The sequence below is a fragment of the Triticum aestivum genome, chromosome 5A (assembly GCF_018294505.1).
Source record: "Triticum aestivum cultivar Chinese Spring chromosome 5A, IWGSC CS RefSeq v2.1, whole genome shotgun sequence".
In the NCBI taxonomy this organism is placed as follows: Eukaryota; Viridiplantae; Streptophyta; class Magnoliopsida; order Poales; family Poaceae; genus Triticum; species Triticum aestivum.
In genome coordinates, this window is record NC_057806.1 from 623,308,911 (window position 1) to 623,334,143 (window position 25,233).

Sequence of the window (25,233 nt, forward strand, 5' to 3'; positions counted from 1 at the left end):
TTGTTGATCAGAAGAACAATCATTGTTACCTAAACAATATAACATGGATCTATGTTGCTAAACATGAAACTCGTTAACTTACATTAATATTGCAAGGGTTTGTGTTGTGCTGCATAATTAAATGCACCGTACTAACTGGATAATCTGAATGGTAGTACATGTCGAACCATTGAAAATTCAAATCCAAAGTGCAAGTGTGTGCTACCTTGGTTCTTTGTTGTTTCTGCACATGCCTCGTTATCGTACACCACTCTTTTCCCTTGGTCAATCATGAATTTTACTGTTTCATACTGGATTCCTTGATTTACATAGATCTTGAGGAATCCGATAGAGTGAACATATAAAGAGCTAGTAACAAACAGTTGTAAAATTACACGGCTATACATGAATATACTTCAGTTATACAGTGGACAATGAACAGGAAGATGAAAATCTGTAGTACAATACAATTTGGCCTATCGTGGCAACAAAATTTGGATGGTACTCTCTCCCTCGGTAAATCCTGAAGTTTATCCTTTCATGTTCGATTGCCTGATTTACAAAGATTTGGTAGGATCCAATAGAGTTGATACACAGAGAAAGAGCTGGTAATGAAACAGTGGTAAATTCATTCCGATGTATATTAATATAGTTTAGTTATATGGTGGAAACTGAACATGCCACTATTGCAAACCACCCCATTAGCTGAGGACAATGAAAACCATAGCACAATACAACCTAAAATTAAAATTTGGCCTACCATGGCAGCAAAAAAACATAGGGCAACTGAGATTAGCTATATATGTCGACATAAGAAAAAATGATCTAATGTAAATTTAGTGCTAGCAGTCATCTAGCTTACCTAGGTAGAAATAAGAGGACGGATCAACACAAACATCAAATTGGAGTCCTGGATCATGAAAATCACGCCTCAATCCTCATAATCAAACGAAAATATTAATTAACAGAACAATATGATTTCACTTGTAGAAGATTATGCCGGAAACAACTACAGAAAAAAACTTTTCAAACATATCAATAAGTAAATGATACCTCTCGCAAAGCAAGGTTGAAGAAATGTGTAGTATGTTGGACAACACAAATAATATATAGCAATCCCAGCTTGGTACATACATAAAAACATGAATTGTCCTTATTGGTAAACAAGAAATTCACCTATCTGAACCTAGTTAATTAAGTAATCAAGTAGCAGGTCAATACAATTGCTTCTGCCGATTAAGTCCAAAATTGCGCCTGTCAAAAAATCAAGCTGATCTTCAACAACACAAACAAATTATTTTTACTGTTGTCATCATCTAGAGTTATATACTGCACCACAATATAAAATAAGATGATAATTGAAATGTCTGATTCATTCGAACCTCCAAGAAATGGAAATCTACCTCGGAGCTAAATAACAGTAGACAAATATGCATGTTGACTGAAGGTCTATGAACCTCTGAAGTAATGTGGGACTTTTTACCTTTTTACTCTTGGTGGAGGCTTCAAGGCAGCCTCAAATTTATTGAATATAACAATTCATTTGGACGGTGGAAATGATCACACGTTGTGTGCGACTTCTGAAAGTACATATGTATCACGTATAGGCAGAGATATGACTTACACATTTGCGATATGAAAAACAGAATGGAGCATTGGCACATGAACTAATTGAACAGATTGTAATTAGTGTTGTAAATTTTGTAATCATACCATTTAACTGATGGAGAACCAAAGGTAAAGTTAGCTGAGAAGGGCTAAGCTGTTGCTTCTTCTTGGGTAATTGTTAATGTTAACGAAATTCGGCTCACCTCAGTTAGCCCAGCTATACTGCTCTATTCATAATGATGAACGAAAAATGCAGCTAGGATGCTTTGCCAGTGGGATGCTTAGAATATTTGTTCAACAACTATACTGGATATGACCAGTCGTAACGTCCAGATTCACAAATAAGTCATGTATACTCTCAAGGCTTCTCCCCGCTGTGAAAATATGGCAGAAACTCGCACGTAAACTTCAGGAAGAATAAACTAAAATCGAATCGATAACAGAATCAAACTATGTAGTGCAACTTTATATTAGGAAACTTGTAGAATTAATTGTTTATGGCAAACTGAACCGAAATTTCACTGACACATCAAATTTTTGCCATGCTTGAAGGCTTATACATGTATGTACGACTTCAGGATGAAGCTAAAAAACTGAAATTACAACCACGTCTTGTAAATTGGCATTAGAAAATAAGAACTTTGTTTGCTCAGATGCTTAACAAATTAACTTACCCCTCAAATCTTTCGGCCTCCTCAAGGATTGGTTGTCCCCAGGAAAACAGACCCGGCTCCACGTCTTTATCCATCGCTGGGGTGCAAAGGATTAGTTTTGCTTCGGATAATCGGATAGCATGCACGGAGACCAAGCTATCGTTTAAAGGAGAAGCACGTTTGATAAGGACCTGAAATGATAATTTTTTTGTCATACCATAATTACATAAGAAATATGAGACCAAAGCACCTCTAAATAGAGGACTGGCAAACATGGCATTTTTAATACCATGGAGGCTTAAACTTTGTGTGACCTATGTGGTTGGGAATTTCGTCAAATTCCAATGGAAGCGGTTCACCCTTGTAAGTTCTTCTACATCATGAATCTCTTTGCATCGTTCCATTCTAACTTTGCAAACAGTAGCATCCATGAGGGCTATAATATGTTTGTTTGACAAATCATGCACACCAATGTGTAAACCTGAGTTCAACACCTGCCATCATATTCAATTATTCACTTTCTCTTCTTTTAAGATTTAGTGTGCATCCACTCAAGCAGCCCCAAGCTGGCTAAAACAGGGCTAAATCATATTCCATCTGGAAATATAAACTGTTTAGCAACAGCAAGCAGGAGCACGTTTAGGCTGCAGTATGGCCTAAAAACGGCTTATCAAATCTAAGTGCAGTAAAATAGCTCTAGGCAGATCATGACATCTATATTCTTACCAAATTGGTAGCCTACCTCCAAGTATTTCATTCACCATTCTAGTAATTTGTCGAGAGCAGTACTCGACAAATTGAAATTGCACTGGAGGCAAGACAAAGATCAGAAGATGGATGTTGCTTCCCAGGGTGGATTCCCAGATTCAATTCAGTAGGAAGAACCTCTTGTAGGGCATAGCAGGGAGCACGTACTAAATTCCACCTTGGCCAGGCATACTACGGCCCTATAAACAAACAGGGGACTTGGGAGCGGTATTTGAGACCAAGCTGCCGCTGCCGCGTTGTGCTCAAGCAAGAGAAGGGGCGCAGGGGACTTGGGCGTTGTTCGGTGCTGTAACAGGGGCCACATCCTGTAAACCATACTCTTTCCTCTCAATATAACGACTCACAAAGGTTTTGCGAGCTCACAAAAAAAGACTACAAATGCCAACAACGCAATGAAATTCAGTGGGATGACTAGCAGATCTGAACCCCTGCGAGCGCAATTGAATGGCTGAGGACGTCAAATCGTTGTGGGAGGATGTTAGTGGCAGCTTTACTGTTTTTTAATAAACAGTTTGTTGGTAGTGGCATCACAAAAGACTGGAAAAGAACAGATGGAAACAATATGTGCTACTTCATTTATATACAAAAAAGCACTTTGCCGGCAAAAAGGCACCTGAATATGGCACTATTCCTCTTAGTAAGTTATAAAGTTGGATAGTATGTTACTATGGCTCCCTGGTAAGTACTAAAATCAGATTGAATAACAAAATTTAAAATTAGATAAATAATGCTAGCATCACTATTAAAAGTTAGGGTTAACAACAATTGGACCTACAAGAACTACTGATGTAAGTTCTAACTAACAGAGCTTTTGTTCTTGCACTAATTAATGATCAGAAATAGAAGTCATGATCAGGCATAAGAAACTGTTCACTAAGATAGGCATTCACAAAGGCAATATACTCAGGGTCGTTGCCAGTGATGATCATGTGTCAACATATAAAAGTGGACAAACAGCGCCGGATCATGAGCACACACTGAAAAACCAGTGGCAGTAGGCAAAACGCTCAAAATAGGTGTGAGGGGCTTATTTAAGGCCATAGAGTGAGAGAGATGAAGACGGATGATCAGGAACAGAATACCAGGTGGTGACTCTCCTCACGCAGCTCACCATTAAGAAAGGCAGTCTTAACATCAAGCTGAGACACAAACCAGTGGAAAACAGAGGCCACGACAAGTGTGTGAACAGTGGTCATATGGGCCACAGGAGCAAAAGTATCATCGTAATCACGACCATGCTCCTGCTGAAAGCCACAAGCCACAAGACGAGTTTTGCAACGCTTAAGAAAACCATCAGAGCGAGTCTTAACCTTGTAGACCCGCTTACAAGTGATGGGACGAACACGGGGAGGAAGAGAAACAAGATCACACCGGCCGGTGCGCCCAAGAGCATCAAGCTCCTCTACCATTGCAAACTGACATTCAGAGTGAACAACATCTTCACGATAAGAAGTCGACTCAAGAACAGCAGGGTCGGCGCTTGGAAAACCAAGGCAATGAACAGGTTGAAGCAAAGGAGGACCCAAGCCATAAGTAGACTGAGACGAGGAAGATGACACATCAGAAGTAGATGGCACATCAATAGACACATCCACAACAGACGAACGATGAGTATAAAAGGAGGAAACGATGGAAGAATACAAGGAATCACCGGGGTGGACTCAGTTGATGGAGATAGAGAAGTCATCGGAGATGAAGGTGCAGAATCCTGTGACAAGTGAGGTGAGGAAACCATGGGAGATGGCAACATCGGATCTGCAATAGTCAGAGAAGCAGGGGCAATAGGACGAATGGGCAAGGGCTCAACAGTTGTGATAGATGTGTCAGGGAAAGTGAGGGAAAAGGTATCCTCCACTAAAAGGGTCAAGGAAGATGGACGTGGGTAGAAAGAAGACTCATCAAAAGTCACATCCAAAGAAATACGTATCCGACGACCAACATGATCACAACAATGATAGTCCTTGTGCTCATCATTAGACTAAGGAGACACACTCAACAGATGTGCCATCAACAACCCCAACAGTCTAAAGACACACCGCCGAAGACGGATCCAAGAAGGCCACGTCAAACTAAGGATGAGAGACGAGAGCCACGCAGATGACCAAGGTGATGATGCCACTACTGAAAAGAGCTTGTAGGCAAGGCAACAGAGGTGGAGAGACTGGCAGCGTCGTAGCGGAGGGAAGGTAAAGCCAGTCAAACAAAACTATCTCTCATCTGAACAACTGCATTGATAACTGTGATTGGGCCCTCTCTCGGCTGAATGGTATCGAGGATAAGCATTCGCTCTCGGTACTTGAAAGTAACTTCCGTCTCATCCTCAAAACGCACTCCTAACCAGCTAAAATATAAACAAGAGTATTGAAAAAAGAGGTACATGATCAGATGGTTTCATGGCAGTAGTGTTAATACCAAGTTCTTCCATTCTACAGCTACCAAGCAAAGAGGCGATCTTGTTCCAAACCTATAAAAAGAGAGAATTGGACAATCTAACCCTGTGGACATGAAGTTTGACCTGTCGTCTATCTCAAACGTGTGGATGGCCTCGAGGAGCTAACAGTTCCTTTCACAAGTAAGGTAATTGATCAGGTTGTGAGGGACATGTCGGCTGACGGTGCGCCCATGCCCGATGGTTTTGACGATTGCTTCTTAAAATCATGTTGGCACATCGTCAAAGAGGAGTTATACAAGGTTTGCATTGATATGTGTTAAGGGAATTCAGATTGGAGTAACCTTAACCCCAAAGTTCTGTCGCCTCAGACAACAAATGATTATCGCCCGATCTCTTCTAAACTGTTGTCAGAAGTTGATCACTAAACTCCTAGCAAACCGCCTGCAGAAACTTATCCCTCGTATCAACCATCGTAATCAGTACAGGTTCTTCAAGGATAGGTCCGTCCAACACTACTTGGCATGGGCTTTCAAATACATCCACAAGTGTCAGGTGTCACATCGTTCTTGCTTTCTCTTGAAGTTGGATTTTGCCAAGGCATTCGACACGATCGAGCATGAACCGATGATTCAAATCATGGGGAACATGTGTTTCAACGATAAGTGACTGCAATGGATTGGTTGTATCTTTTCTTTAGGAAGCTCGGTTGAGTTGTCAATGGATTGGCAGGCCGACAGTTCTCCTGCAAGCATGGGGTCAGACAGGGTGAACCCTTGTCGTTGTTGATCTTTGTTCTAGTTGCGGATCTTCTGCAATCAGCCATCAACGATGCACATGCCAGAAATCTAATTCAGCTCCCAATTCCAACCTGTAATAATGACTCCGGTGATTCAGTACGCCGATGACACCATGGTGGTCATGTCGGCCTACCAGCGTCAAGCTGAGCAAATGAAACTTATTCTGCCGGACTATGCAACTTATGTTGGGTTGTGCATTAATTTTCATAAATCAACTATGGTGCCAATCAATTTGGATCATGCAGAAAACATTTGTTTTGGCCCGGATCTTTCAGTGTGTGGTGGGAGAAATGTCGTTTACGTACCTAGGGTTGCCTTTGGGCACCACCGCCCCTTCCGTCATGGATCTTATGCTACTAGTTTCTTCTATTCAGAGAAGATTGCACACGGCTACTTCCCTACTTGACTATGGTTCAAAACTTACGCTGGTTAACTCCATGCTTACATCTTTGGCCATCTATGCGATGTGCTCAATGAAGGTACACCCCGAGATCATTGAACATCTTGATAAACTACGTAGGTACCGTCTATGGCGTAAAAACTGAGGATGGAGTCAAGGGGAACTCACTCGCTACCTGGGACATGGTTTGTCGCCCAAAAGACAGAGGTGGACTCTATGTTACAAACTTCAAGGTGCAAAATCACGGTTTGTTGCTCAAACAGTTGCATAATTTCTATAGTAGTGAGGATATCCCGTGGGTGCAGTTAATTTGGTCTACATATTACACTAACAAGATCCCACACTCCTCTGACCTGTGGATCCTTCTGGTGGAGGGATATCCTTCAGTAGTCGGATATCTACAGGGGTGTGATAAAAGTCGATGTAGGGGATAACAAAATGGTACATTTTTTGGAAGGATCTCTGACGACATAACAATAGCCTCGCATCCTATCTACCCTTGTCCATTGAGGCTCGCGAGGAAGTCAGAGACTTGCAACTCATTAGGTTGATCGTGCGTCGGATGTCACTGACACTTGGTTGAGTGCCTAATATGGGTGAAAGAGTTTAAGACCAGCAAATTCTACACCTATTGTATTAGAGATGTGCAGGTGGATGATGCATTCTGTTGGATATGGAGAACCACATGCACTATGGAGTGGAAGATGTTTCTTTGGCTCCTTCTACCTGGTCGTCAAAATACAAGAAATATGTTGCGCGGGAGGCACTGCAAGATTGATAATGATGATTATAGCTGCCTCTTATGCCATAACACCCCGGAGGAAAGCCTGGCACACCTTTTCTTCAAATGCTCATTCAGTGTTTCGTGTTGGAATGCCTTGGGTATTGTTTGGCCTGACAACGGTTGCAGATTGCATATGGTTCATGTGGCGCCGATGTTTATGGAGGTCTGTGTTGTAGCTGCTTGGGGGATTTGGAAGGAACAAAATCAAAACTTTTTCAGGGTGTGCCATCACACAACTCATGGCTTTCCAGATTTAAAAAGGTTGCTATGTTGGCCAATAGGGCAAAGCAGAGGCTTGAGTTCATTCTATCCTTTGTTGCTACTCTAATGCTTGTTAGTGCCCTACCTGCTCTCCCTGTTTGTACTTCCCTATCACTCTCTCTTCCTTAGATTACTAGACTCCTGACACACACACCCTTTCCCTATGTAATTCCCATCTATTGACATTTCTACCCCCCCTATTAACTTTCAATACAAAAATGAGTTGGAGCCTTTCATGAGGTCCGATGAGGATCACATAAGTACTACCTCCGTCCCAAATTACGTTTTAGTGTTAGATACATTTATTTGTATCTAGGCAAATCTAAGATAAGTAATTTGGGATGGAGGGAGCAGGAGAAAATGGAATTGTTAACTCTTTATGCTAGTTTTGGGACTCCTTACATTAAGTTTAGATGTATTCTACTTATCTTCTATGAAATTCTTTTCTCAAATAAGATTTCAAAGGAAAACCTGCATATTGATCCTTGATTTTAGGCCTGCTCATTTTGTTTCAGAACTTCCATGGAAAAGAGCCAACAATTACGAGAAGAAGATGATGGTGAAGATAGAAGCATGCTTTCCGTTCTTCCTTGCTGCAAGGAGTTGCCTCGACATACATTTTAACATTGTAACCTAATCTAGAAAAAAGTTATTCTCTAGGACCAACCCCTAGCAAGTTAGAATCAATTCCTAATGGTCGCAAGCTAACTGACAAAAAGGGGTACTACAGACAACAATTTGTCGAAAGTGCATTCCCTTACAGCATAATAATGAGCCAGTACAGGCCAATTTGGCATCTTTGTCGCAAAGCCCGAGCATAGCTATTATGTTGTAATCTTAATGTATGGATAACTTGAAGCATCACGTATGTGTTTTCAGAACATGGTACTCTAGATACTTGACTACCACAGTAAGCACTACAGACTAAGTTGCCCTTTCTAAGCTTAACGTTAATGGAAATAACATGGTTGATGATGAAGCAAACTGCACACAACCTAATGCAAGTTGGAGTGAGTAATTTGGTGAAGACCACAACTCTTGTCGATGCCATCATGGAGGACTAATTTCGTTTGACTTTGACCGATTTTGTTGCGGCATTTGGTCCAACAAATGAACAATGTGCACCCCTACAGCTTGATTGTTTCTTTTGCATCAACATGAGTAGAACGAATCTAAGGACATGCAACTCCCAGCAAATTCTCATAGAGAGAGAAGATTGCCGATCTCACATCACACGGCAAGAGCAAGGGACATAGATGGAGTATGAAGAGAGTTACACCAATCAACCCTTCAAGGCCACCACTGATCGTATCATCTCCCACGACCATGGGTCTCAACCTCGCCATTATTCTAGCAGTACGGAGCAACTAGAAGGCAACATTCCACTAATGAAGAGAGGAAGGTAGCCACAACAACACAGGGATGCAGCTTAAAGTAGCTCCCTCGATGTCCGTCGGTCCCTGTCCAGAGGCATCAGCCGACAATGCGGGCAATGGCAAGGGAGATGGTTGGTCAATGCAAACAGTGCAACTGCAGTAGATATGCGCACCGATAAGAGACTTTGGGTGCGCAGCGTCTTTATGACCTGCAATGATATGAGGCGTCGAGAGCCGTATCAAATTAGAAGAGAGGGTCAATAGATGGCTTTGATGGCGGCCTCGAGGCTTTAGGTGAGACGAAGGAACAGCCGTGTGTTGTGCCCGTTTTTGCTAGCTAATCCGAAGGCTAACAATGAATTTTGGCCTTATCGGACACTACTTTCGATCTTGCGCGAGGGTTAACATGAAGGCTCGTATGGTGCCTCCAATTAGTAGACATAAGATTCTAGCGCGGCTCTTCTTGAGACGACTTCTTATCAAGAAGTAGTTGTTCATCCCGAAAGGCAGCATGTGATGGCAGAGATTGTTGCTGTTGAGCGCACCGGCATGTGGGATCTCTATTCCCTTACTCCCCGTGCTCGTCCTCTACAAGGTTAAGACTTTGATGGTTCTCTTGAACGTTACAAAGCTCATATTGTGACCTTTGGCTTTCATCAGGAACCACGGTGAGACATTTGCTCCTATTGCCCAGATAACCACTCTTCGCAAACTTCTCGCTATGGCTTATGTTCGCCATTGATTTGTCTCTCGGCTTGATGTCAAGAATGTCTGTTTTAATGTAGCCAACACTAGGGTATTATGTTCCTAATGGCATGATATAATGTCTTTGTCACTTTCTCTATGGCCTTAAGTAAACCCTGTGCATGGCTTGAGCGTTTCGTCTCAATAGCGACTGTTGTTGTTTTTGGCGAGTACTCATGATCCTGCGCTTTATGTCCACCTTTTAGCCCAGTGTCAGACTCTTCTTTCATATGTTGATTACATAATCATCACTTGCAACGACTCTAAGTACATTGCCTTTGTGAAGGCTCGTCTTACTGAGTAGTTTCTTATGCCTGATCGAGGTCCTCTTCGCTACTTTCTTGGGATCGAGGTTTCTACCTCAAATGGCTTCTTTATTTTCCAAGATTAGTATATCCAAGATCTTCTTGCTCGTGATGCTCGTAATGATGAGCGCACTGTTGAGACTCCTATGGGCCTGAACGTCCACCTCTGTGCTTCTAACGGTGAGCCATTTTCTGATCTGCCGAGCTATCGTCATCTTGCTGGGAGTCTTCTCTATTTGGATGTCACTCGTCCGGACATTTCATATTCCTTCACATTCTATGTCAGTTTGTTTGTGCTCCCACTGCGACCCACTAGAGTCACCTCCTCCATATGTTATGATATCGTCGTCTAGATATTTATCCTTTCTTTTATTGCTTTTGCTACTTTTTCTTGCCCCAGTGAAAGCACCAAACTAACCACTTTGTCTATTGAATGTGTCTTCTCAGGTTATAGCGATGAGCACAAGGGCCCTTGACGTTGGGATGCTATATTGGTAGTCGGATGCACATTTTTGGTTGTTCTTTCTATCCACGCTCGTGCTCTACTTCCCCCATTGAAGATATTTCTTCCCTCAATTTCCTCGATACACCTATTACTCGTGTATTACCCTCGTCCACCCATCCCATCGTGTCTTCCCATACTACTATTGTAGACCCACGTCGTCATGACTTGTGGCTTCCCCACTTTGTTCGTTACCTGAGGCTACCTCACCTTGCCCATCCCATGAGGCTTCCCCGGTGATTCCCCCTCATCCTCTTCTTTACTACACTGGTCGTCTGTGTGTTCTGGATTCTTTTGGTGTCGTTCTAATGAAGAAAATGTATCTACTACCTTCTTGCTCGAGGGCTTCATCAAAAAGGTTTTCCCATGAAGAAGCTTAGATCACCATCCTCACTCAGATGAAAGAGCTCACTGAGCTATCCAAGACCAATGCTCCGAAGCAAGAAAGTTAGAGCAAGTGCTTAAGAATTGTGCTCAGGGCTGAAGCTCAAGATTCTTCATATCTCCTTTTGATTAGCCATCTCCCCCGACTACTATGTCTCCTTACCTTAGCCATGCACCACCTCCAGCTCACCCTATTTATGGCTTCCGCGCTTTGCTGCCCCCGCCTAATGACCACTATGGTTACTCTGGAGTCGCTCTTCTTGAAACTTCTTATCATGACTTTGTTGCTCATCCTAAATGGCAGCATGCGATGACACAGGAGATTGCTGCTCTCGAGTGCATCGGCACGTGGGATCACATTTCCCTTCCTCCCCGTGCCCGCCCCATCACTTGCAAGTGGGTCTACAAGGTTTAAGACTAATGGTTTCTCTTGAGCGTTATAGGCTCATATTGTGGTCTGAATGTGCCTCCTCCTTGGTCTGAAGCTCCTCAAGATTCTTCATGTCTTAATAGCCATCTCTCTCGACTATTATGTCTCCTTCTGTTGGCCATGGACCACCTCCAACTCACCCTATTTATGGCTTTCGTGCTTGGTCGCTTCTACCTAATGACCACCATGGTTATTCTGGTGTCGCTATTCTCAAGACCACTTCTTATCGTACATTGTTACCCATCCTGGACGGCAACATGCGATGGCATAGGAGATTGCTTCTCTTGAGCGCACGACACGTGGGAACACAGTGCTCGTCCCATCACTTCTAAGTGGGTCTAGAAGGTTAAGACTGTAATGGTTCTCTTAAGACTAATAATGGTTCTTTTGATTAGCCATCTCCCCCGACTACTATGTCTCCTTCCAATAGCCATGCACCACCTCAAGCTAACCCCGTTTATGGCTTCCGCGCTCGACCGCTTCCGCCTATTGACCACTATGGTTATTCCGGAGCCACTCTTCTCAAGATGACTTCTTATCGTGACATTGTTGATCATCCTGAATGGCAGCATGTGATGTCACAGGAGATTGTTGCTCTTGAGCGCACCGGCACGTGGGATCACATTTCCCTTCCTCCCTATGGCCATGACTGATGAGACATTTGCTCCTATGCCCCACATGACCACTCTTTGCACACTTCTCGTTGTGGCTTCTATTCACCACTGGTTCCTCTCAACTGATGTCAAAAATGTCGTTCTTAATGGTAAGTTGCATGAGACGGTCTACATGTAGCCTCCACCTGGGTATCCTGTTCCTGATGGCATGATCTGTTGTCTTTGTCGCCATGTCAAAAATTGCAAACCTATCGTGCCTTTGAGCGTTTCATCTCGATGGTGATTGCGGTTGGTTTTTGGCGAGTGCTCATGATCTACAATTTATATCCACCTTTTTGCTCATGGTCAGAATCTTCTATATGTCGATGACATGATCATCACTCGTGACGACTCTAACTACATTGCCTTTGTTTAGGCCCATCTTACCAAGTAGTTTCTTATGCCTAATATTGGTCATCTTCACTACTTCCTTGGGATAAAGGTTTCTTCTGTCTCTGATGGCTTCTTAATTTTGCCAAGAGAAGTATATCCAAGATATTCTTGCCCCTGCTACTCTTTTACTAATGAGCACACTGTTCAGACTCCTATACACCTCAGCGTCCACCTCTGTGCTTCTAACAGTGAGGCTTTCTCTGATCTGACACACTAATGTCATCTTGTTGGGAGTCTTGTCTATTTGTCCGAACATTTCATATCCCGTCATAGTCTAGAAGGCCCAAAAAGATTCCCAAATTTGTAACATGAGAAGAAGAAAAATACAAGCGTGCGGTGCGAAGTAAATGGGCCAAGGCCGAAGGTCGAACAAGGTGTGGCGCTTTCTACCAAAAAAGAACGTGGTGCCTTAAGCGTTGAATAAGGTTTGGCGTGGGAAAGGGGTGAAAATGCTCACAAATTGGAAAAAAATCATAGAGCTGAAAAGGTTCAAGAACTCAAAAAATGTTCACGCACAAATTCTGGAAGTTCGTGAATTTGGAAAAAAGGTCATGAATTTGGAAAAAAAATGCAAATTTGAAAAAAATTCATGAATATGAAAAAAAATCAGACGTTTGGCCGGGAGCCGAGTGGGTTAGTATTAGGGTCATCACACGGGTACACTACTTAGTGTTGTCCCTCAATGTTGTGCCTCTAGGAGCTTGACTAGCTTCACCTTCCCTCGGCTACCGTCGACGCCAACCTCTCCGCCTCTATTACCTCGGCTACCAGCTCTTTCTGGCATCATCGTTTTGGTCACTTGTGTGGATCTCGTCTCCCATAGTTCGATGTTGTCTTCTTGGATCTATCTCTAGCGATGTGTCTTTAGACTGAAGGTGTGTCTTTAGACTATGAGGTTTGTCGACTTGGTAAATAGCTCCAGTTAGCTTATCCTCATAGTGGGACTATGTCTCAGCGTCCTTTCAATCTTGTTCACTCTGATATTTGGGATCCGGCTCGTTTTGCCTCAATAGGAGGTCATCACTACTACTACCTTTATAGACAATTTCTCTCAACACGTGAGATTTCATTTCCCTTGCTCCTCGTGCTCATCCCATCACTTGTAAGTGAGTCTGCAAGGTTAAGACGTTGATGGTTCTCTTGAGCATTAAGACGTTGATGGTTCTCTTGAGCATTACAGAGCTCGTAGTGGGGTCGCAGGACATGGTCGTGACTATGATGAGACATTTGATCCTATGCCCCAAATGACCACTACTCGCACACTTCCTTGTTGTGGCTTCTATTTGCCACTGGTTTGTCTGAGCTGATGTCAAAAATGCCTTTCTTAATTGAGTTGCATGAGACGGCCTACATGTAGATTCCACCTGGGTATCCTGTTCTTGATGGCATGGTCTGTTATCTTCGACGCCCTGTCTATGGCCTTAAGCAAACTCCTCATGCCTGGTTTCAGTGTTTCGTCTCTGTGGTACAGTCGGTTTTGTCGAGTGCTCATGATCTGCAATTTATATCCATCTTTCGTGACGACTCTAAGTACACTACCTCTGTGAAGGCTCGTCTTACCGAGTAGTTTCTTATGCCTGATCTTGGTCTTCTTCACTACTTCCCTGAGATTGAGGTTTCTTCTTTCTTTTGAAGATAAGTATATCTAGGATATTCTTGCTTGTGTTGCTCTTGCTGATGAGTGCACTATTGAGACTCCTATGGACCCCCAACATCCACCTCTGTACTTCTAACAATGAGGCTTTGTCTGATCTGATGTACTATTGTCATCTTGTTGGATGTACTATTGTCATCTTGTTGACTGTCTTGTCTATTTAGATGTCACTCGCCCGGACATTTCATATCTCATCAAATTCTAAGTCGGTTTGTCTGTAGTCCCGCTTCGACCCGCTAGTCACCTCCTCTCTGTTCTATGATATCTTCGTTTTATCACTTGTTTCGTTGCATTTGCTACATTCTTCTTGCTACATGCGACCACACCAAACTGACTGCTAAGTCTATTGAATGTGTCTTATTAGGTTACAGCTATGAGCACAAGGGCTATCAATAGTGGGATGTGCATTTCTCAGTAAGTGACTTTTGGTGAAGATATTTCTTTACTCAATATCCATGATACACCTATCACTCGTGTATTGCCCTCGTCCACCACCCATCCCACTGTTTCTTCCCGTACTAGTGTTGTAGACCCACACCATCATCACCCACGGCTTCACCACCTCCAGCTCAACCTACATATGGCTTCACGCTCAACCTACGTATGACCAATATGCATAGTTATTCTGCGCCGCTCTTCTCAAGACGACTTCTTATCGTGACGCCATTGTTCATCCTGAACGGTAGCATGCGATGGCAGAGGAGATTGCTACTCTTGAGCGCGCCATCACATGGGATCTCATTCCCCTTCCTCCGTATGCTCATCCCATCACTTGTAAGTAAGTGGGTCTACAAGGTTAAGACTGATGGTCCTCTTAAGCGTTACAAATCTCATATTGTGGCCTATGGCTTTCAGCAGAAACATGGGCGTGTCCACGATGAGACATTGCTCCTATGGCCCACATGACCACTCTTTGCACGATTCTCGTCGTGGCTTTTGTTCGCCGCTGGTATGTCTCACAACTTGATGTCAAGAATGTCTTTGTCCTCCTAGTGCCCTCTTTCCTCACACCTCCCATGCACTCTCTGCTCCTTGCCAGTCCGGTTGGGCATCCTTTGTCTGGCTACGAGTTGCTTTGTGCCCTTGATACCACGTCTGTGTTCCATTGATGGACGCCACAATAGCCAAATGCTCAAGCACCACCGTGAATTTGGAAACTCGTGAATTTGGAAGGAAAGAAGTTCGTGAGTTTGTGCCCTTCCAATGACTTTCAAACATGAATTGGTTAAGTTCGTGAATTTGGAACAAAAAAAGGTCATGAATTTGGAAAGAGTTTACAAATTTGAAAAAGTCCCTGAATGTGGGGAAAAAATCGACATGGTCTTGGATCTATCTTTGGCAATGTGTCTTTAGACTATCAAGTTTGTTGACTTGGTAACAAGTTCAGTTAGCTCATCCTCATAGCAAGACTATCTTCGCGTCCTTCCAATCTTAACTGGCTTCACCTTCACTCTGTTGCCATCGCCGCCAATCTCCCCGCATCTAATACCTCATCTAGCGCTTCTAGGTGGCATCATCATTTTGTTTCACTTGTGTGGCTCTCGTCGCCCATCCTTGGTTCGATGTGGTCTTGTTGGATCTATGTCTAGCGATGTGTCTTTAGACTGGCAGTGAGTCTTTGGACTGGCAAGTTTGTCGACTTGGTAAATAGGTTCGATTAGATTATCCTTATAGCGAGATTGTGCCTCAACGTCCCTTTAATCTCTACTCTGATATTTGGGGCCCAACTCCCTTTGCCTCGAAAGTCGGCCATCTCTACTATACTACCTTTAGACAATTTGTCTCGACGCACATGGATATATTTTACACTTTCTTGTTGTGAGGTCTTATCTATCTGTAAGAAGTTTGTCGCCAGGGTTCATATGCAATTTTCTTCACTCCTACTACTTGTGTCTTCCATGCAAATTCTGCTCGTGAGTATATCTCTCATTTGCTGGCAGATTCCTTAATAAGCAAGGCACACTGGCTCAGTTGTCTTGTCCTGGTGCTCATTCTCAGAATGGTGTTGCAGAGCGCAAGCATTGTCACCTTAAGAAGCTAGTGCGTTCATGGTCATTGCCTCTCTTCGGCCACACTTTTAGGTTGAGTTTATTTCTACTTCGACCTATCTTACCAACATTCATCCCTTCCTCTACGGTGAGATTCCTCTCAGGCGTCTTTTTGGTTGTTCTCGTGACTACTCGACGCTTCGTTTGTTATATTGTGTTTGCAACGTTCTTCTTACCTTTGTGAATGCCCCCAAACTGACTGCCCAGCCTGCTAAATTCGTCTTCTTAGAGTCTAATGATGAGCAGAAGGGATATTGGTGTTGGGATCCTATCGATAGTCGAATGCGCATTTCTCGGTATGTGACTTCTCATGAGTCTCAGTCCTTTTTCTATGTCAATCATCACTGGCGACGACTCTTAAGTACATTGCCTTTGTGAAGGCTCATCATAGTTTCTTATGTCTGATCTTGGTCCTCGTCACTACTTCCTTGAGATTGAGGTTTCTTCTACCTCCGACTTTTTTATTTTCTAAGAGAAGTATATCCAGGATCTTACTCGTGCTGCTCTTATTGATGAGCGCACTGTTTAGACTCCTATGGTGCTCAACATCCAGCTTTGTGTCCACCTTCGCTCCCTGTATAAGTCCAGATGGGCATCCTTTGCCTAGTGGCGGGTTGCTATGTGTACTGTCTTGATCCCACATCCCGTGTTCCCTTGCTGGGTGACACCATAACCGCACGCTCAAGCACCACCAATGGTGAGCAGGAGCTCGAACAATCGGCGCATACCTGGATTTTACCCACGGGACATGCCCGAGAACACGGCGCTACCTATCGTCAAGGCAAGGGCGCACAGTAGGAGAACGTGGGATGCTTAATCAAGTGCGTGACACAAAACCCGCAAACAGGACAAGAACACCAAGCCAGATTAACGGGGAAAGAAGAGTGCACACGCACGTAGGATGCTAGACCAAATCCATCTACTGCCACTACCGCCAATCTCTCCGCCTTTGTTGCCTTTTTTCAAGTGTGATCATTTCTTGATTATCGGTGCTTCAATTATTTGGTTGTGTTTGCTATGTCCTTGCCCCTCGTGAAGGCACCAAACTGACTGTTCAGCCAGTTGAGTGTGTTGTCATAGGATACAGCGATGAGCATAAGGGATCTCTCTATTGTGATCATGTTCGTCGTCTGATGCCTATTTCTCGAGATGTGACTTGATGAGTCTCGTTCGTTCTACTCACGTTCATCTTCCTTAACCTTTTCAATGGAGGATATCTCTTTCCTGACTTTTCCCGACACTCCTATCACTCCTGTTGAGCCCTTATCCATTCATCATATTGCTCATACCTCTTCAATTATTGCAAATCCAACATCATCTCCTATGATTTCCACACCTCGCTTGTCACATATTTCAACACCTTCATCACCGATGACTTCCTTGTCACAATCACCTGAGATTGCCCAGATGATTCCTGCTCGTATTCTTTCATCTTTACAACACTTTATACATGTCATTCATGTGTTATAGATGTGTCTACTGATATGCCATCTTCCCCGTCTCAGCCTACTTATGGCTTGCGTGCCCTTTCGCCTTCCACTTGTTGACCGCCTTGATCTTCCAAGCGCTAGCGCTACTGTTCTTGAGTCGGCTTCTTATCATGATGTTGTTCATCCCAGTACGTTGCAATGGCAGAGGAGGTTGATGCCCTTGAGCGCACCGACATGTGGGATTTTGTTTCTCTTCCTCCTCGTCTTCATCCCATCACTTATAAGGGGTCTACAAGGTTAAGACTCGCTCGGATGGTTCTATTGAGCGTTACAAAGCTCACCTAGTGTCTCGTGGCTTTCAGCAGGAGCATGGTCTTGATTCCGATAAGACTTTTTTCTTCTGTGGACCATATGATCACTATTCACACACTTTTTGTTGTGGCCCGGCTCGATGCTAAGAATGCCTTTGTTAATGGTGGGCTGCGTGAGAGGGTTTACATGCAACCGCCACTTGGGTATTCTTTTCCTGACGACATGCTACGTCTTCTTCCTCGCTCTCTATGGAGTTCTAAGCAAGCCCTAGCACCTGGTTTGAGTGTTTTGCCTTTGTAGTGGTTGTCGTTGGTTTTGTGAAGGCACGTCTTAGTGAGCTGCGTGAGAGGGTTTACATGCAACCGCCACTTGGGTATTCTTTTCCTGACAACATGCTACGTCTTCTTCCTCGCTCTCTATGGAGTTCTAAGCAAGCCCTAGCACTTGGTTTGAGTGCTTTGCCTCTGTAGTGGTTGTCGTTGGTTTTGTGAAGGCACGTCTTAGTGAGCAGTTTTTTATGTCTGATATTGGCTCTCTTCGCTACTTTCTTGGGATTGCAGTCTCTTTTTGCTCAAGAAAAGTAATCCAAGATATTCTTACTTGTGTCGCTCTTACTGCTGAGCGCACTGTTGCCACTCCTACGGAGCTCAATGTTCACCTCCGTGCTACCGATGGTGACACTTTGTCTGATCCGATGTGTTACCTTCATCTTGTCGGGAGACTTATCTACCTAGCTGCCACTCGCCCGAAAGAAGAAACAGAGTACAGTGCCCCTGTTCAAGTGCACCTCTACCATCCACTATATGCTTTGCGGCATCGTCGTTGTGGCTAGGATGGTGGCAAACTCACCAGCGTCGATGCCTCTCACACGATGTCGCTAGAGCCTTCATGCCTCTCACACAATGTTGCTAAAGCCTTCATTCTCTCATGGAGGGGACAATGTCGCCATGGCTGCTGGCATTCCCACTCGCGGATCAATGTGTTTGTGAGTGAGACTAACAAAAATATAGGAAAGGAGACAATAACTAGCGTATTAGGGGAATGAGGCCTAAACAAAATCGTTGAGATGAGTTCCGCCCACTATCAAAATGGTTGGTGTATTCTTCTACAAAGTGGGACACGCTTTTGATGCAAACAGGACTGAGTGAGATATAGTCATAGTCTATCAACGCCAAATGATAATCTCCTTTTTTGGCAAACTTTTAACCCCTGCTTTCAAATACTAATTTGACACATACACTAAACATAGCGTTGAACGTCATTCTTTATGCATCACAACAGAATCTACTAACATGAAAGGCAAATTTGAAAGAGGTCTTTGCGAATTCATTAAATGTTCACAAATTCAAAAAATATGTTTGCAAATTCAAAAAATATTCACAAATTCAATATAAGTTTGTGAATCCAAAAAATATTGACAAATTCAAAAAATGTTCATGGCGAAATCAAAATATGTGCACAGATTAGATTCAAAAAAAGTTTGGGGATACCAAAAATGTTCACGTATTCAAAAAAGTTTGTGAATTCAAAAATATTTAAGAATTTAAAAAGATGTTTATTTGAAAAATGTCCATCTATTCAAAAAAAGTTCATGAATTCATAAAATGTTTGCATCAAATTAAAAAAATGTTTGCAGATTCTAAGAAAATGCTCACGAATTCAAAAAATGTTCACACGGTTTTCCAAAAATGTTCACAAATTCAAAATGCCCAGGAATTTGAAAAATGTTGGCGACTAATTCAAAAAATGTTCACAGATTCTAAAATCGATTCGCAAATTCAAAAACTGTTCATTTATACAAAAAATGTTCACATATTCAAAAATATTTACAAATAGGAAAAGGTTAAAAAAATCATGAATTTGAAGAACGTTTGGGAAATCAACTTTTTAGCAATTTCAAAAAATGTTTGTGGATTTAATAAACGTTCACGAATTGAAATTTGTTCACAAGTTTGAGAAATGTTCAAAAGATTTAAGAAAAGGAATGAAAAAACGAACAGGAAGAAACCAGAAGAAAAACAAAACAAAGATATAGAGAAACGTACAAAAAAAAGAAATGAAAAAAACAGTAAGGATACCCAATCACTTCTAAAAGACTGTTTCTGGTTCTTCATCACATGATGCTTCTTCATCGACCTCTTTGGTTGAGCCCCTGGCTACGCGGGAAATTGATTACACAGACGTAGGTGTCTGCTAGCTGCTTATTTTGGTTCTCCATCGATAGGCTTTGCAAGTTTTCCTACTTCCTCTAGTGGTGCGAGAGACCACTTTTTACAATATCTTTTTACAATATCAGGCACACCTTCATGGATCTCTCAGGCGCCTTTTCATACAACTTATGATAATTCTATTTTGCCCTCCATTCCACCTCTAGATTCTCTTGTTCATGTTTTTATTGCCGATGGTACTTCCCTCACAGTCGCTAGTAGAGGCACTCTTGGCACTTCGTCTTTTTATGTTCCATCTTCTCATCATGATCCTCGACTTCACTAAACTGATCGGCCGCGTGTTGTGGATTCTTCTCATGAGCCATCTTCCTCGACTACTATGCCTTCTTCTGTTGGCACCGCACTACCTCTAGCTTAGACTACTTATGGCTTCCGAGCTCACCCGTTTCTCCATACTGACCTGCATACTGACTGATATTGTTATTGCGTCGCTCTTACCGAGACGACTTCTTATCGTGACGTTGTTATTCATCCTAAATGGCATTGTGTGATGGCGTCGAAGATTGATGCTCTTGCCCGCATCAACTCGTGGGATCTCATTTCTCTTCCTCCGACATCACTTGTAAGTGGATCTAGCAGGTTAAGACGAAGGTGGATGGTGCGTTGATGGTCGTCGCCTCTCTTCCACCTCACTTTTGGGTTGAGGTTATTTCTGCTTCGACCTATCTCAACATTCACCATTCCTCTACTCTGCAGGGTGAGATTCCTCTCGAGCGTCTTTTTGGTTGTTCTCGTGACACTTATTTTGTTCTATTACGTTTGCAGTGTTCTTACCTTTGTGAACGCCCCAAACTGACTGCTTAGCCTACTGAACGTGTCTTCTTAGAGTCTAGTGATGAGCACAAGGGCTATTAGTGTTGGGATCCTATCAGTAGTCGGATACGCATTTCTCGGAATGTGACTTTTCATGAGTCTCGTCCTTTCTATCCAGGTCCATCATCTCCTTTGGCCTCCCACATTAACAATATTTCTTTACTCAATTTCCTCGATGCACATATCACTCATGTATTGCCCTCTTCCACCCATCCCAGTGTGTCTTCCCGCTACACCACCTTGTTTGTTACCTCGGGCTACCTCACCTCACTTGTCCCTTAAGGCTTGCCGATGATTCCTCCTCATCCTCTTCACTACACTACTAGTCCACATGTTGTCGATTCTTCTGATGTAGGATTATAGTTATAATTATATCAATTTAGAAATCGTATGTAGGTTTGACTAGATATCTAGGCCCATGTCTGTACTCTATACTATCATACGTAAATACAACGGTATGCCTTAACTTATCACCATCCTCCAGAAGGCAATCTCTGTTCCAACCTAGGGCGTGCATTACATGATGGAAAATACAAAAATCTTTCGAACTTCGACAAAAACTTATAGAAGTAATTGTAACTGAAATAAATAGCTATGTTTGCGATTTCAAAAGGAAGATATTAATGATGAGGTGTCGAACAAATATGCATGCATGTTGTATCATACTTATAGAGTGAACTCACATGAGCTGCAGAATGATCCTCATCTCCGGGTAATTGAGTATTTGAAGTTGGTGAATGAAAACTTAAATCCATAAGCGGATCTATCTGTAGGAAACGAGGGGAAAAGGGAGTTACACTTGCCTGTTTTACAAATGACCTTACAAAGAATTGTAACTAGACACTGTGCAACCACCAAGATTGTGCTTGAGAGTGCATCTACTATGCAGCACATAGAAGATTTGAATATCTATTGGGTATATGGCCTAACCACAGGAGCAAGTTAGACTTAAACTAACTGTGGATCTGAAAATGTCACAAAGCAAAAGCAGCAGTAGCGGTTTGTGTGTCTCTACAGCATGGTCTGCAATAAGAAATACAGGCCAAAGCATAATATTAAGCATCTGCCAACCTTTGAACTGCGCGATGGAGGGCAAAAAATTCAGTAAATAATAACAAGGATTCATTACCACAACATTTGTCGTATTTCGTTCGAAACTGTAGCATACAGCAGCTTATAAATGGATTGGCACACACAAAAACTGGAATTTGCACTTTGACAAGGTAGCAAAAGGAAACGTTACAAACATATGCAAGTCTATAGAAGCTAGTCTCCTTCAAAAAAGCATGATTCTCTTTTGGAATAAATAAACTAGCACATATGCATATGCTTTGCAACGAGGACATAAATATTCTAGCAGTTCAACACCCATCGTCTATGATTTGAAATTCTGGTCGAGAAAAGAGGTTTAAGTTCTTTAAAAATCCTGATGCTATATACAATAATGGAATTTTATCACTATATCAACCATTGTTGTTAAACTGAATGAATATAACTACAATCGGGATACCTTGTGTCACCTTATAGAAGTGCTAAGACATATCACAGCAAGTATACCTTGTACATTTAACCAAGAAGCCATATGAACATATGGCAAGCAAGGTAAGTACCACAAATACACTAACTGTTAAGCTCACGCTGAGTAGGGTCATACACATTAAATGTGACTCAGGAGAATTTCTCTTTTATCCTTGTTACCAGCACACAATTATATTGAGCACCAGACCCCACAAATACATCATCTATCAAAATCATCCAGCCACACACCTATTAGCAATACACCTGCAGAACCCACAGAGGGATCTGCTGATACAGAACTATTTAACAACCAAATACATAATGTCGTCCAACAAATCGCATAAAATGACCAGGTTGGCATGTACCATACACTCCCTCCGTCTCGAATTACTTGTCTTAGATTTGTCTAGATACGGATATATCTAGACACGTTTTAGTGTTACACACATCCGTATCTAGACAAATCTAAGATAAGAATTTAGTATGAAGGTAATATAATTTCTCCCCTCCTGCTGCACAAAAACCAATTGAACCTACTGTTTTCAGTACAACATCACTTAATTTGCTCTACCCAATGTTTCACTAGCAACAGCTGCTAAATTAGTTGTACTGTCCATAAACTTCAGAAATTTAGATGGGATATACTGGCAACGTGAAGGCTAGAAATTCAGTACTGGCCATGTTTTGAGTTAGGTAAAACCTGCCACACTCGCCAACATGTCGTTTGTAGTATGCTTAAAATCCATGATTGAACTAGGAAGGCAACACAATTGTTTACATGTTCATTAGTAATAAGGTCGAGCGCTTCTTCCATGCATGACAATAACACTGATTTGTCTCCAGTTGAAAACAACCTAGCCGAAAAGCATAGTATAAGGTCATGTAAATATACTCGGTTAATTTATGTTCATTCCAATCCATTAGCATAACACAGAAACATAGTGTATACTGATTAGATATAATCGACAACATGTTAGGGCAGCAATCTAGCACACCAACCCAAAAGGTGATCAGAATGAAATTATATACACCCAGCACAGCGCAAGAAAGGCAGGTGTGCATCTTTACTCCCTAAAATAATAATCAATTAAAGAGCCTGAAGTGTGTTGTTTGTCAAACCTGTCCTGTTTGAGTTCATAGTAAACTTGATATGTCCCTCTCTATACTACACGCCTATTTAATTCTGGTAGTTACATGGATATAATACCATAGTCATCACTCATTATTATAGGTTTCCCCTTTTTCTTTGCAAACTCTGCAGACTGTCCGTACATGGCAAGGTATTAACGATGGAAGCTAAAAATCATGTCTTTTTTAAAACAACAGAGCCGCATTTAGCTTGCATGTGATCCAGCGTACCTGAGGTGGAGCACCGGTGGTCGGTGTTCCGGTGAAGTTGGTAGAACAGCGAGATTGGATGCTTCCATAGAGCGCTCGATGACTATTATGTGGCAAAGGAGGGTGGTCCGTGTCTGGCACAAGCTGATGTGGAGTCTGTGTCTGGCACAAGTTGATGGCATGGGCGAGCATGACACAACACTGGCAAAGGAGGGTGGAAGATTCCGTGTCTGGCACCCGTTGATGGCGTCATCATCCTGCTTTGCACATGAACGGATAAGACCTACAATGGACAATAATATAAACCTGAGACTATAACATGTAGCATCTAAATAACAAAGAATTGGAAATATTACCAGAGAGAAAACCCACTCTGGTAAACAAGCAATAGTACTTGGACTAAATATGGTATTTAGACATAGCCGGCCACTAACATGATGTTATTGTTTTGGATATTATCAGTAATGTGCTTAGGGAACTTTTTCATGCTTCTATTGATAACCAGAAGCCAGGCTAATGTATCTGATCTATGAAAAGAACATGTGTCACAAGTTATCAGCTAATTACATGACAGACAATCTAGCAAGGATTGAAGAGTCAGCAGCCTATAAGAATTTTTTTTCCTGAATTTTTTATGGTCCATTGATATCTAAATACTGTAATTGCTAATTGCATAGAATAGTAGTTGGTACAGGAATCAGAATCAATAAAGATCGGAAGCTAGTCTGCGGGCCTACTTGTGTTCGTCAATGAATTGCATTGCATAAGGACCAAACTTCTTTTAGGGAGGTCAGCTGCAATAGCATCAGGGGTGCATACCTACATTGTCAGGCCGGGTCTCTGATTCGATCCTAACCAGAGCGGCGCATGACATACATCAACGACAGAAAGGGCCAAGAACAGAGACTACTGCTACCAAGGGCAAAATCATACATGTGCACAAAGGTAAGAGGACGCTCCAGAGCCCTCGGACCCGAGCGGCGCAAATCCTGAAAGCCGGAGGAAGGACGCGAGGGGGGAGGAAGCGCCGAGCAGCGCAGGCCTCCGAGGTGTGGCGCCGGGAAGGAGCCGCTGCCGATTCTGCCGGAGGAGGTGTCCTGATCTGGCAGTAGCACCGGAGCTAGGGTTCCGCCGGCAATTTGGGATTTTCGGGGGGTCCGTGGAGGAGACGGGAAAGTGGGGATTGGGAATCGAAGAGGCGGCGGGGGCGCGGGGAAGTCCGTGGGGAAGGAGGAATCCGACCGACGCCTCTTCTTCTGGATGTGGGATTGGGCTTTGTTGGGCCATATGTCAAGGCACAGGCGGGCAGCTACGGGCTTTGGAATCCGCTTTGTTGGAGGACGTTGTCTCGCTGAAGTTTGGGTGCCGCGAGTTGGCCCAGCCCAGGCGCGAGGAAAACAATAGCCTCGTTTTCTGTTTTGGTTTTTTTCACGTTTTTTGTTTTTTGTTTAATTTTGTTTATA

General features: G+C 42.8%; 1 long non-coding RNA gene across 2 annotated transcripts; it reads right to left on the minus strand.

The window, feature by feature from the left end:
• Positions 1–148: 148 nt before the first annotated feature.
• Positions 149–24,982, minus strand: LOC123105409 (uncharacterized). Of its 2 annotated transcripts, XR_006450826.1 has the most exons (6): positions 24,704–24,982; positions 23,792–24,053; positions 21,598–21,681; positions 2,262–2,431; positions 1,463–1,559; positions 149–1,233 (listed from the first exon to the last, which is right to left on the minus strand). It is a non-coding gene; the product is annotated as an uncharacterized lncRNA (long non-coding RNA). The 2 variants fall into 2 exon arrangements; XR_006450825.1 differs by having other exon boundaries at positions 149–2,431.
• Positions 24,983–25,233: the final 251 nt, after the last annotated feature.